This window comes from Haliotis asinina, chromosome 1 (assembly GCF_037392515.1).
Source record: "Haliotis asinina isolate JCU_RB_2024 chromosome 1, JCU_Hal_asi_v2, whole genome shotgun sequence".
In the NCBI taxonomy this organism is placed as follows: Eukaryota; Metazoa; Mollusca; class Gastropoda; order Lepetellida; family Haliotidae; genus Haliotis; species Haliotis asinina.
The window spans coordinates 81844783-81857637 of record NC_090280.1 but is presented as its reverse complement, the minus strand read 5'-3'; the positions used below and the strand labels follow the sequence as shown (position 1 = coordinate 81857637).

General features: G+C 36.4%; 1 protein-coding gene across 1 annotated transcript in view; it reads right to left on the bottom strand.

Moving 5' to 3' along the window:
* The window catches only part of LOC137297977 (myotubularin-related protein 3-like), a 37545-nt gene extending 25527 nt beyond the window's left edge, over window positions 1-12018 (bottom strand). The window contains exon 1 of the mRNA XM_067829989.1: window positions 11800-12018. The gene's annotated coding sequence lies outside the window, so the exon portion shown is untranslated. The remainder of the gene's footprint in view (window positions 1-11799) is intronic.
* Between the last annotated feature and the right edge of the window lie 837 nt (window positions 12019-12855).

Here is a 12855-nt window from a genome sequence, read left to right as displayed (position 1 = left end):
GAATATATATTGTAAGCATTACATAGCATGAATGAGTGAGTGAGTGAGTGAGTGTGTGAAATTGAGTGAGTGAGTGAGTGATAAAGATAGATGCTGATTTTAGTAATATATACTTATTCCAAGACTTAGACATCACCGCTTTAGTGAAACATACAACCACATGCAGGGTGCTGTCGCAAACAGACATAAACAATTAATACGGATAAACCTGGACTTGAACATGTTGAACCAACAATAATAGGCTTCTAATATAGCAGAAGGGATGCAACTCTACACATCAAATATTTAAGCAGGGGATGCAACTCTGCATGTAGAATATTTGCTCACTACATATCTGGAACACCTGTGCCCACGTAAATGAGGAGGTGAATAATCTGTTTTAATAAGTTTCAAACTGTTCAGTCTGATAACTGGCACTGACCTATGTGAAATTGCCCACTGTTTGAAGCAGGCTTAAACCATTATTTGTGTCAGTCAGCAGTGAGAGTACACTAGGAGGCACAAAGTATGTGACATAGACTACTAGTTGTCAGATTGTCACTTTGTGCTTTATTTTGTGAGGTTTGTGCCTTACTTTGATTAGTTGCCCTACTTTGGGTTAGGTTGGTTGGTTGGTTGGTTGGTTGGTTGATGTTACTGTCAGCAATATTCCAGCTATATGGTGGCAGCTGTAAATAATTGGGTCTGCACCAGACAATGCAGTGATCAACAGTATGAGCATCAATCTACACACTTGGGATATGATGATGTGTCAACAAAGTCAACGAGTGACCAAACGATCCCATTAGTCACCTCTTACAAGCATGGGTTGCTGAAGACCAATTCTAACCCATCTACCCACATATAACATATGCTGCACAAAAAAGCACCCATACTGGATGAGAAACTGTGCTATGTTTGAAGTCGAAAGCCAAAACATGCCATGTACAAAACAAAATCTCTGGTTTTGTTCAAGTTCACAACAATTTTTAAAAAATGTCTTGTACTCAAGTAGCGTCTGTGAAAATAAGGTAAAACAGAAGCATTACTGTCACGACTAGTAAATATAACTTTGCCCTTACCAAGGTGATATTCAAAGTTAACTATTTAAGGGTCGTAAGGTGTAACTGCTAAAATGGTTAAGAATCCAATTTCACAGACAACATAACACCTTTGAATACATCCTGTAAAATTTGAAGTGAGTTAAAATTTCGAGTCACATCAGCAATATTTCATCCATACCGTGACTATGTTAAATTTGGAACAAGGTTAAATAAAAACAATAACAACAATAATAATAATATATCACCTCAGCCATGTTGACAACATGACGCATGCTAGTATTTGTGAGGTAATGGATTACACTATATCTCAAAACCATCACCTGGGCAAACTCTATAATACATGACTCACGATCATGTGACCTGACAATATATCACACTTCAGCCTTACTGGTAATATTATAACATACACACTTTTCGATATGCTATGGCCCTGAACTAGATGTTACTATCTACAACAGTAACCAGGATGTTGGTTATCAGCCAGCGCGCAACATGCATCAAATGACTATCAACATATTTATAGACGTGACAACAAAACAATCACATGGATGATAGCCTCGGGACTACTCCATGATTTTATCGACTCCTATCGAAACGTACCATTTGAACAGAAGTCATTTGGCAAAAGTTTGACACTGACAGTATCAAGGTGTTGCATGATGAGTGACTGTGCTTTAATCACAGAATGGATGTAGAAAAACAATTCATTGCATCAAGAGGGATGCAAAATAATATTCACTCTACCTACAACATATCTGTGACTTTGCTAAATGTTTGGTTGTTTCTTTCAAAGCAGTTACATGTATCATTTCATCCATCAGCACACATAATCAATGATTCATTCCAGGCTATAAAGACATTAGCAACAGGTACAGTTCTCTACACTGTTACTTCACAGGACCCTCATATTGTCCATAAGGTCCATAAACAAAAAACTGAGGTATACCTGGACTACCATGTTTGTGAGTTGATGTGAATCCCAGAGTGTTTTCCCATGTATATCAGATATTTACCACAAAACCTAAGTGAATACACGCTTAAATAAAACCCTCAAAATTACCAACAACCAAATCAAACACCAACCAGACAAACAAAAACAGAAACGAGGAAATCTGGTCAAAAGTTTTATTTTGTCCTGAGAGCTGTGGACTAATTACACTGGACTACCGGTCAAGACTGATTAATTTACCCACTGCCACCATATAGCTGGAATATAGCAAAGTATGGTGTAAAATTAAAAAACTCGCTTACTCGCTACGGGCCAATTACTTTATACACAGCGTATGTATCAGCATTTTTATAAGACTATGACAAGGGATATTTTCTTGCTTGAAACTGACAAATTCTTTCTAACAATTTGAACAGAAAACAAAAAATAAATCAGGAGACAGATAAAAAAAACCTGTCACTTTACATGTCATCCTGAGCTTACTGATTATTCCTTGTTGCCCATACAAGCTTGTAGAGACTGAGTCCCCTCTCAACATACTTAATGCAGCATAGTTGAAATTTAGTTAGTAGCTCAAAAAGCTGTCTTATGCTACAGATATCCTTATGTAAGGAGGTTTTGGGATGTGCTGTAATATGTTATAATTATTTGGATGAGTAAGCGGTTATGCCTCAGGTATACAGTGCTTGAGATTTACCTTGACCTACTTTCAGTCTGACATTGATGTGGTTCCCGTCACTCTATTTAACATAAAGGAGGCCAGTGGAATGTGTTTTTGCTAGTATATGTAAATTAAATGCAAAAGGAGCATTCCCTTAAACCTGACACTTGCTTCTTGTATATGTTCAGACTTGACCACATATGTTCAAGACCAATGAGACACCATGTTGTACGTAAATATGGATGCCAGAATCTGACCAAGTTGGCCTGCAACAATTCAGTTTCATTTATCGAAAAACAAATCTGGCACTTAAGTTTAGATTTTCCATCACCATTATCACTATTTTGATTCAATAGTTGAATATCTACTTAAATTATTTCCACACAGCCAGAACATTATTTTGACACAAACTCAAGCAGTTTCAAGTGCCGAAATAAGGCAAAATGTAATGATTGAAGATGGGAAGTAAACATTGCCAAGTAACAATGGGTTTCACCTCATTTACATTTGTGACCTGCTCTGATTACCAATTTTGAGAGCACTCAGTACAAGTTTGACTTTCGAAATTTTGACCTTATTTACTTTTATCATCCTTGACATGGGTACAAGAAAGTCATAAGTGCTGTTCTGTGTTTCAACATCATATTTTGTTTGTTTGAGAAAGGTTACATCATATACATTGCTGATTCGCTAATCAAATCTTGGAAAAAGCTTTCAGAGTGATATGTCTTATTTAACAAACTCTGGGAGTTAAATAAAATCTGATACTTTCACTTACACGAAGAATCGAATTGAGGGTCAGGGCCCACTTGCACAAAGCAATCTTAGCGCTACGACTGTCTTAAGCCTATGTTGAAGAATGGGAGTTACAATCATTGTAGCACTAAGATCGCTTTGTGCAAGTCAGCCCAGTTGTATTGCGGCTTATCAAAAATTGTCTTGATCATGTTTAGTGACAGGCAGGGTAACATCAATTATTTCTTTTGGTGTGTAAGTGTAGAACACACATAAATATACTGGTAAATATAAACAAGACATCACGCAACAAGAAACCCTAGTGAATGGGGCTTCCAGCCAAACTCACCCCCCTCAGAGCTATATCACTGAGAAATATAACTGATGAATGCAGGCCTGACAAACTAGTTGTTATATGTGATTCACCATGGAGGGGTGCAATGTGACACCACCACCCAGGCCATAAATTGTCAGCAGTCCATGAACTTAGTCAGCCCCAAAACATTCAAACTCAGTGTACTAATTATCTCACAGAAGAGTTTATGGAACTGCACAAAGATTTCATACTTGCAGGATACATTTACCTGAGCTATCAAAGTTAAGCCACAAAATGAAAACACAGATGCAACATTTAACTGACAGAAACCATGCCAAGGCCTGTGGGAATACTGAATCCAAACAGCTTACAACTGCAAAATGAAATTTCAAGGAGACCCAGGGAAACAAGATGATCTATCTATCCACACATGCTGTTATCTGTATAGCACTTGCATGACAACAAAGGACCTAGAGACACTTGAAGTAGTATGACTCAACACACCATTCACACACAGCATTGACTACACTTGCAGCATTCACTACACCGGACATAAAACCACCTAATGGTCAGTGTGGAATACAGTATTAAACCCCTGGTTAACATGCTCAATGCATCATGCCGACTTATTGATACATTATTAAAACGGAAGTATATCACAAAATACCTAGTGTAAACTTACAACCACCTGACAATATAACACAGTCACAGATGTTATATGGAGTTGAACAACATCTACTTATCAGTATTCAGTTTGTCATACAGACCCTGGAATATATAATTCCAACAGAGTCCATGCAAGACTCTAATGTTTGGCAAAAGAAAAAAACTGTAGTTTCAGGAAGGGTCTCAGGGCTTCTTGTAAATATACTTTATAAACAAAAATTACCATGTTTTTAAAAGTTAAATATCTTAACTTCAGAGACTACATGTTAGTCTAAGATTCAACTTCAAAGCTTTATAGTGTGGCAAGTATATATATAGTGCTTTGTCTCTCTACTTCTATTATAGTTCTGTCAAATGTCAAATCTAGCAATGGAGCGATTGATGCAATAATCAATCTATCTTGCATGTGTCAATGATTATTAATGTTCTCATGAGACTAACTGATCTTTATAAAAAATGAAATATCAAATTAAATTTTTATTGTTATGTTTGTCACTGACATACTCAATATTCTAATCATGCTAATTCAGGGTTGGTGTTTTTCCTGTTAAGAGAAAGCTGTCTTTTATAATTTTGTAACAGGTTTTAAAGTTGTACATGTGATTATTGATTGTCTGATGCATCGAAAACCCACACGATGAACATACTGAACACACAGATATGAGCGAGGAAATAACCTTTACATTTACTAACATGTTTTATGGTTGTACATTTGGTTATTGATTGTTTGACGCATCGATAACCCACACGATGAACATACTGAACACACAGATATGAGCAAGGAAATAACCTTTGTTGTCAAGTATTAATCCATGCCTGTTGCCTTTGGCAGTTTGCACAATGTCATAACTGTGTCCCGTGATTGCCCATGTAAGTTTTGTGTTTGGGTTTACGATTATAATTGATTAGTGATCGATTACTGAGCTTTGATTATCAATTTACATATTGTTTGCAATAACATGCTCTAGTCACATCACAATTAGCTATTTCAACCATGTCATAATAATCAGCTGAAGAGAGCTATTACTAATTTCACTATTAAAATTTGCCCAAGGGACACCTTAAATAAAACAAACTAAATTCAGAATTCTATGCTTCATAAATCAGTGTTGTGTTGCATTTACATTAAAATGTTAGAAATTGTTCCATATTCACTTCCCAGTAGAAAATGAAGATGTCGAAATGATGGTCATGTGACATCATCAGCTTTCAGCTTCATCTGTTGAGTCATACTGTTTGTAATATTGATTTACTGGCTAGGTGAGCTAGAGTAATAGACAGACACACACATATTCAAACTTAACACAGGTTAGTAAGATCACAGAAGCATCTTACTTGTACTTCAGAAAAAAGCTTTACTAAAATGAACCCTTTTCTATTCACCTTCAAAATGCTTACACCTGTGAAAGGCATAATGAACATTTTGTTCTAAACTTTATTCAGTTCTTAAAACCTACTTCACGTAAAAACAGAGGTGATATTCAAGCAGAAAGGGAAGAAAAAGGATCAATGTCATAGTTTGAGAACAATATGTGTCATTTGTCATTACATATGTGGCATGTGTTTAAATTTGATTGTCTGAAATTAGTGAAAACATGTTAAACTTCCAAATAATATATGCTTTTTGCAAGCTGTTTCAATCTCAGGTACAGACTGGACACATTTGACTGGCCAAGCAGAAACAAGTATTTCCTAAACTTATTATAAACCTTCGGGACCAACAATTTGCAATGACTGATTGTAAAGGTTCACAATGAATTTACTGATTTTGGAGAAAAATGCCATATCATAACAAATAATTATTGAAAATGATCAATTATTCCTTTGACATTCATCAGTGATTTCCTCAGATCACATATACATTCATTCAAACAGAAATATACAAATCTGTTATAAAATTGCTCAAGGAAACATACAAAATAGGAAAACAGACACTAACTGGAGATTGATCAGTTGAAACAATCATGAAACCAAAAACCAATAATAAAAACCCCAACCTGTAACCATACTACTTGTACCATGTGTACTACTTATGATAACGCAGAAACAATCAACAGACTGACAATCACATTTAAAATGTAAGAAATAATATTAGTGTGCTATCTACGTAAGTACAGTTCCCCCATCACACTGCATCCCAACTCCCCAAAGTTAAGAATAATCCATTCACACTCACATCCAAAAGTCACATAAAAAGAAGTTCCAGTACATCTGAAACTGCCAGTTCATATCTTATATGAAGGACTAAGACTAGGGATTGGGAAAGGCAGGGGCCATGGGCCATTTTGCACATTTTAATGAAAAATGGCCCATTAAATTATTGAAGTTTACTATTGATACAATGGTAATGACCCATTCTGAATTCAGAAAATGGCTAATAATCCTGAAAATGGCCCATTGTTGAAGTTCTCTTTCCCAATCACTGTAAGACAGTAGCCGTACTTTCTCTTTAGTAACAGAAACTCACCTGTATTTAAATGGATACTGAAAGCCAATAACTAGACCTGTTTAACTTAACCCATCACCATATACTCACACAAGCAGTTGAAACCAAACTAGCTACCCTGAGTTGTGCTTTATTGGGTTGTAATATCCACCCCTGTCTTCTGATATATAAGTGCTTATTCTTAAGCCAAGTAATCATCAGGATCATGTTTATTTAGGATACATTTTCACCACATGGTCACTTTAGTTGTTACATGTCTCCACATATATTACCTATGTTTTCTTCTCTGATTACACAGGTGTATTTTTAATCATCAAATTATGTCTTGAAATGACCACCACGTAAAACATAGCGTCTTCTATTCAGCATTATCTATAGCTGGGTAAAAACCCGCAGAAAATAAGAAGAGAAAAAATAAACCCATAAATCAGGAGCCACTTATAACATTGGTATTATGCATGCATGCCCAAATATATGCTTCACTGAAGCCAACATGATTATGATTCAAGACACCAAAAGAATTGAAGCTACAAAGCAGAACATAGGAGTGAAGTCAGCATTTATAAATACGCCAATGTTTGTAAACACTGTCTGACTATTTATATCTCCCCCATGTGAGTTGGCATACGCTTCATGTGACCTGACCTAACTCCCTGGCCTCTCAGTGTTGACAATGTTTACCTGGTATCAAATCTCAGCTGGTAATCATAAACATCTGAGTCACAACCTGATAACAGTACAATCAGAATGAGCTACACAGTATGGTATTACCAAATCATGCTTTACATGTGGGAGAAAAGTGAGGGAGTTTAGTTCTATGAAACTTTTAACAATATTCCAGCAATATCACGGCAGAGTACACCAGAAACTTTGCATAAAACATTGTTAAACAATCGAAAAACCCTGTCATATGTAGAGTACACTAAATGACCTTCTATGTAATATAATTTTTATTGAACAAGATAATGATTTGGCATCCAATAAGTGAAAGAGAGTTTGATACTAAATCTTTCACCAGTTGCTTCACTGACAGCTTTCATATAGCAGAAAAGGCAGGGTGGATGGGAAAATGCTGCGGTTCACAGACTGAGACAGACCTGTCATACACCAATTCATCTTTGATATCCTTAACATGGCAAGATTAGGGTGTGGCACATTGTCAGATGTTAACAATCCAGTTTACCTTGTTCATCAATATAGTGTTGGAATGCCACTCACAATTGGCCTTAAAACTTACATGTGTATCTGATGTCACAAGCATTAAATTCTCATCACAAGTTTTCATGCAAAAGCCTTTCATCTAGCAGGAATATTGACATCTAAATGGTCTGAATAGTGAAATATCCAAACAACTCAAAACCATAGTTCAGTGAGTGAGTGAGTTTAGTTTTACATCACTATTAGCAATATTCTAGCAATGTCACACCAGGGGACACCAGAAATGGGCTTCACACATTGTACTTATGTGAGGAACTGTAGCGTGACAGGCAAAGACTTTACCCACTAAGCTATAACACCGCCCCTCTATAGTACTGACTGGCATGTCCATGGACAACATTGGAAGCTGATTGACAACTGTTGCTTATCATATTTAATGCCATATTGCAGATACACAAAAGAAGTGTTGAAAATCAGGCCTTCTATACATTCCTGTGATTGTTATTAGGAGCACCAATCTTCGCAATGACATGCATCAAACAAATAGGGAGTCTCTCCTGAATATGTTTGCATATTGTTCAAATGTCCTGTGCAGGATGCTAAATGTAAACAGAAATGGAATTCTCTTGATTGAAAAAGCAATTCTCTGACAATCCATAGTGGTAAAAGTAGTCTGTTTTGGTGTGCATGGCTAGATTCTTTAGACCTTTTAGACAAGAATGCAAACACATGATATATTCAGCTAATTAAAATCCAGGAACTACAGTGGAAGATGTCTAAACCGGCACTCACTGGGACTGAAGAAATAATCTGGTTTAGACAAAGTGCTGGATTGTAGAGCAGATGGTAAATGTACAAGCCATGGATGGGGGCTGAGATTTTATACCGGTGTTGACAACTTGCCGAATTGGACAGATGCTGGTTTTGACAGCTTCTACTGTACAATGGACACAACGAAAATTTAATTATTTGGAAAATGCATGCATATTCACCTTCTGAATATCCTGATCAGATCATTTTGTGGAAAGATGTTTTGTGATATCTATTGCAAGCAAAGCATCATGTCATTTAGGTAAAACATTTCGGCTATAGAGCCTACATTAAGATTCTGAGTTAGAACAAGTACCCTATACTTATGCAAGATGTGATGAAATGGATTGGGTGGTGATGGCAATTCGGTTGATTGCAACTGTGCAAGTCATTGTATCCTCACCTCACTGACCTTTGCTTAAAATATCGATCAGTAGATTTCTGTGTCCACACTGTAAAGACTCACCCAATGGACTAACTCAGACAGCAGAAAAACAAGAGTAACATACAGGGTTTTATGTGACGCACAAATGCGAGTCTCATAGTCATACACACAAATGGATGCAGAAACCTGAAACACAGTTACACCATGTCCGGAGAGCAGCACAAATATACCGACAGCTTACCTACAGAGTTATCCATTAATTCATATGCTTCATTATTTATTCAATAACTTCTAGAATGCCAATCAAACAATTAGTATTGTATTAGTAGTTAGCTGTGTCTGCTGTTTCACTAGTCAATTGTTACCACTGTCTACATGATCACTTATTCATTCTAGGCTCTAAATTAATTATCTGAACGTATACTGAAATACACCATTTCAACACATTACTGGATTTTCATGACTTTCTCACATTACTAAGAAGGACCCACACAATTTCTTGTCTACTGAGTTGTATGTCACGGTAAAATCTTCCATCTATGAGTTTTAACATGGTTAGATCAAGATCTACAATTTTGCAAAACAGTTATTGTAAGTTAATCAAATATGAAATGAATGAAAACACAGTTACATTAATTTAACACTATACTAACAAGGCTGCACTCAGGCCACTGCTGGAACTGTTTGAATGCTCAGATAGTTTTGTGTAACATTCCACAGGGAACATTCTTGTGCCTAGATATGACATGTCAAAATCTGTGTAGGGGACTGGGGGCTTATTACTCAGTCAACGTAATATAAGGTGAAGAGTATTGTTTCCATGGCATAATTCCAATATTCAAATCAACAATTACAAGCTTGAGTAAAACAAATCCACACTATCAATGACATGCTTACCAAGTTATCAATCAAATATTATATATACTACTGTAAAAAAATTCAGTTATGAAAATACTAATTCATAGCTACAGCAGACAAGACTTTCAAACAGATTCACGGTATTACAACCTATTGTCAAAATACAAAAAGAATGGAGTCATTTCTGCCCTGGTAACCTAATCATAGAACTACAAATATGACTTCAAAGCAGTCATATTACTTACTACTGACCAAAGAAATGACAAAAGACATCCATGTGAAAAAGATTAAACAACTACAGCAAAGACGCATACTCATGAATATACGTCTTTGACTAAAGAATGTTTTTTGCAACAGTAATGGGAATGACATGTCTCATAATTATTTCTTACTGAAGTTTGCATTATAAAAAAATCTCTTCTGCCAGGATTTCGTTACTTCTCCGATAGTTATTGATTCTCTGTCAATATTTTATACATAATTATTACGACCAGCCCTAATGACAGCTGTCCTCCAATGAAGCACAATGTGTACAGCCAGGCATCCAAGAACATGACAAGACAAAGCTGTCCGTCACGACCTAGTCAAGACTCTCTCCTAGTACTGATGAATGGAATCAACTTGAAACAACCACTCACTGGATTGTCTGGTCCAGAATATTTACAGACCGCTGCTGCACTGCTGGAAGTGGCATTAAACAACAAACAACCCAATGTACCTTATTCTTAGTTTGTATGATAAACTATGATAAATTAGTGATGGTGATAGTGAGGAGGTGATATGACAGTAAATTTGTAAGATTCTAAAGGATTCTTGACTGGTCTGGGGCTTTTGGCTGTAGTCTGAAACTCAATATGATATCATTACAAAAATACCTTTTAGTCTAGTGAGATCAACATATCACTTACCACATATTGCAAATAAATCTATTCAAATACCATACAGTTGCAGAAAAACCTGTTTAAAATGTCACAACATGGAACCAAATTTGGTTATGTTGATTCACAAAGGTTTGGCAAAGTTTCAGTACATGGACACAGTATCATTTTTCTTTTTGTCATTTTCAAATGCCTAAATACATTTTAATCTTTTATAGTTGAAAGGTAAAATGTACTTGTATCACCTACATGATTAGATCAAAGCATCAAAGCAAATGTCACTTGAAGTGAAAAATAACCTGACAATTAAAGACAGACGTATTGCTAATACAGTGAATTTGAAAAGAATTATTTCCACCGATTCATGCTGACAAAACAGCGACCTAAGGTGTCACTATCACAGGTACAAATGTTTATGCCTGCAAAAGCGAAAGTGATAAAGTAATTCAGGCCAAACTGTCTCGCTTAATATCTTTCCTGATGAAATCTTGATTTCTACTTTTCGAAGATAATGGTTACTCTTTAGCCTCCGCTGCAACTAACGGGAAGCATATTTCAGTCGAACAGCAAAACATGTAACTGACCCTTTCGACTTTGACAGATGAAACTCTGGAGTAAACATTGTCCGATACTGACGCTTGCGTCATGCGTCAATAAGCAGTAACAACCAACAAGCTGACCCCAACACAAAAGTACGCAACAATTTTAGGTTTCTCGCACGTCTATCGCAAGCACATACATTCAGCTGCCACGTCCACTGATAACTAAGAGACGGGTGGATACAATTCTATCGCTGGAATATGAAAACATGGCCACAATCATTCGCATTTTACTGACTCAGGGATATGCCACTTGGCAGGCATGGAATCACTAATGTATAGCCTAATATATTACCTGGTAATGAAAAATCTGTGGAATTCGTATAGTCCAAAGGAAAATTTCAAACGTCAAGGTCTCCCCGTCCCTCCCGGGACAAAGATAAACCCCAACATTTCCAATAAAAGGACGAACTTTTGTCGTATTATCCGGCTCTAGACCTAAAGATGGCGGTACAAAATGTCAACAGAGAATATGTGACGTCATGGTCGGGGGAGGTGTCATATGACCGAGGTCGCGGGGTCAAGGTCGCTCAACTAACAAGAGGCTGTATATTCGTTGAGCTGATAACAGCGAGCCATACAATGATTTGTTGTGCTGTCTGTGTACGTACTGGAATAAAATACCTCTTTAGAAAGTCTGATCCAGTTGGTCTATGGTCCATTTTGTCAGCTACAGCTTATATTCCACATGTAAATGATCGATCATCCCCAAGTTCAGGAGTATGCCAGCCGTGCAGATGGCTACACAGATTATGACTTATGTGCATGCATGAATGAAACATTTTAAGTAGCATTTCAAGTGAGAATCATGCAAGAGGCGGATAAGTCCAAAATTTCATATTCACTTGCAATTTTGTCTTTCTCTTTATTTGGCGTTGTGAAATGTCATGTAACACAGAAATCATTTCTGCTTACAATATTTTTCCTTAATTAGCCATTGATGAAAATACTACGAAACTGACCTAGCATAGCATGTGAAAATGAACGAAAATGCTATTTTTCAGTTGACAGTACTGTTAAAACCGTTTAAGCTGTCAGAGTTCTTTTACATTGTATTGAAAGAATACATATAAGTTCAACTCCAGTTATATTTGTGAAGGGTTGATGAGCATAGCTTCAAAACAACGGTTGTCAAGGTAAATACCTAACAACATAAGTGAATATTTAGATTATACACATAAATGAGTAGACATACAGAATACGAATAAAGAAGCCGGAGAGTCAGAAGTAGTATTCTTTCTGTAGAATTCCAGACTTGTCATGTGTTTAGTTGATGTGGTTTGCTTTGATGTTCTTAATGGCAGTGTAATCAAAAGTACCAGGAGACTTTGATGATCCCGTAAAAAACCTT